The 1,930-nt window shown below is 39.1% G+C and overlaps 1 long non-coding RNA gene across 1 annotated transcript; it reads left to right on the forward strand.

Moving 5' to 3' along the window:
* Positions 1-316: 316 nt before the first annotated feature.
* Positions 317-1,652, forward strand: LOC146439494 (uncharacterized). The gene is made up of 3 exons (XR_014850815.1): positions 317-822; positions 1,037-1,066; positions 1,468-1,652. It is a non-coding gene; the product is annotated as an uncharacterized LOC146439494 (long non-coding RNA).
* The last annotated feature ends 278 nt before the right edge of the window (positions 1,653-1,930 follow it).

Below are 1,930 nucleotides of genomic sequence, written 5' to 3' on the forward strand. Positions count from 1 at the left end.
TCTCTTTGTTCTGGAAGGTTTCACTCATGTTTGACAGCTAGTTCTTTAAGGCCTTCCTGTGGTTTAGTGCACTAGGATTAGTGCACTATTAATGCTATTGTAATTTATTTGGATTTTAAGGCAGTGATTTTTTTACTATGTTTGGGGAACACCATTTGCCTGGTCTTGCTACAGGTTTTAACCATATTGCCCCAATGGTGTGGAACAGGTTGTTCTAAATTAACATTATAGGTAGTCATAAACATCACAAAATTTCAGAGCAATATTGTATATTGTGAAAAGACAGCAAATATTCTCCAAATGTGCCATAGTAAAGATACGGATTTAAACAGAGAAAGTTGATTGTTCCAGTTGTTTGTGAATTAAATATCTCTGAATTAATCTTAGGAGTTCATCCATCAATCCTGATCTGCTCATTTAGTGCCAGCTGCTTGTGGTAGGGTGATATGAATGCATGTCATATTTAAGGCTCAAAGAGACCATAACAGCATTTAAAATTGATTTCCAGATTACTGCAGGCTATTGAAGTTATCCACTTGCTTCTGCACTAACCTTTTGTCTGCTAAGGGATATTACTAAAAGGGATACAAAGGGAAAGACAAGCCCCTTTTTTCTTTTGATCATTTGTTCCAATGAATAACATCCTCGCTTTTAAAACTACAGCTACCTCATTTCCATTCTGCAGCTGCACAAATTTCGCACACAGAAGTTTGCCTGATTTTGTTCTCTGGTCTGTCTCTCTGTGCTTCCAGAACATGGGATTTTTCTCCTTGTGAAGATTCTTGTAGACAATAATCAAGTCACCTCTCAGCCATCTCCAAGGTAAGGTGAACAGTCTAGGGTCTTTAATAATCTCTATGGCAGGCATTTTGGGTTTTTTTCCCCTGCATCTGAACTCCGGACTGTTTAAATATATTAAAGTTTTATTAGTTGGTGCCATTTTAAAAATGACACTAGAGGCCTGAATGGTGAGATTTGTATAACATTTTCTTACCTTAACATATACTGCCTAATCTGTTCTTCCACTTTCTTTTAGAAGCCAGGGGTGAAGCTTCCAGTTACAATGGTGAGGATTTTCTTGTAATTCTTACAGATTGATTTTTAAGAGAATCAAGTGCTTGTTGATGATATGACGGAAAGTTTTGAGAAGACTGGCATTTGAGTATAGGATATGACTAATGGCAATGGATCTTCCCCAGTTAGGCATTCTACTTAATGAAACATAATCTGGCATAAAGCTTCTGTGCTTTAGGGAGTCACCCAGCCTGTGAGGTTTTAGGTGATTGAGGGTTGAGGTGTTGAGTGCATCACAATGAGGGTATTTTTGACTTGAATGGCTATTAAACAGTAGAAAAATATACCAAGTTTAAAGGTCACTGACAAATGATTTTTGCATGCGTTGGTTGGTGGACATTATAATATACCACTCACCCTGATTCAAAGACAAGCACTGTTTTTACCCAACAGACTATCTGATTGTAGAAGAACATGAAGCTACCTGGGAGACCTCTTGGAACTGGGAATTGTGCAAGTTGTGTGAATGTGCATGTTGAATATCTGACATGAGCTCCTCAGAAAGCTGCTGTCATTCCTGGGCTTGGGAGAGTAATTTGCATCTGAATAGCAGAATAAATAATCCTCCCCTTTGCTTAGCTGGACATGTACTTTTTTTGTCTGGGCCAAAGACATGCATACATCTCAGCTGTGTATTCCACTTTATTCCCACCCACATCAAGACATCAAGAAGCATGTTGTTCATTCCTGGACAAAATCTGTACCTGTGTGTATTAGTCCACAGACCCAAGAGAAAGACTGCAGCCCTGGAGCTGATGTGCAGCCCAACTCAAGAGTGTAACTCATGGCAGCAAACTGGAGGTTGAAGTGAGACCAGATAGCAAGAAAACAGCAGTCCTGAGAGTTTCTGAAAGCT

This window comes from Lichenostomus cassidix, chromosome 3, assembly GCF_008360975.1.
Source record: "Lichenostomus cassidix isolate B80296 chromosome 3, HeHo_3.0, whole genome shotgun sequence".
NCBI classification, from domain to species: domain Eukaryota; kingdom Metazoa; phylum Chordata; class Aves; order Passeriformes; family Meliphagidae; genus Lichenostomus; species Lichenostomus cassidix.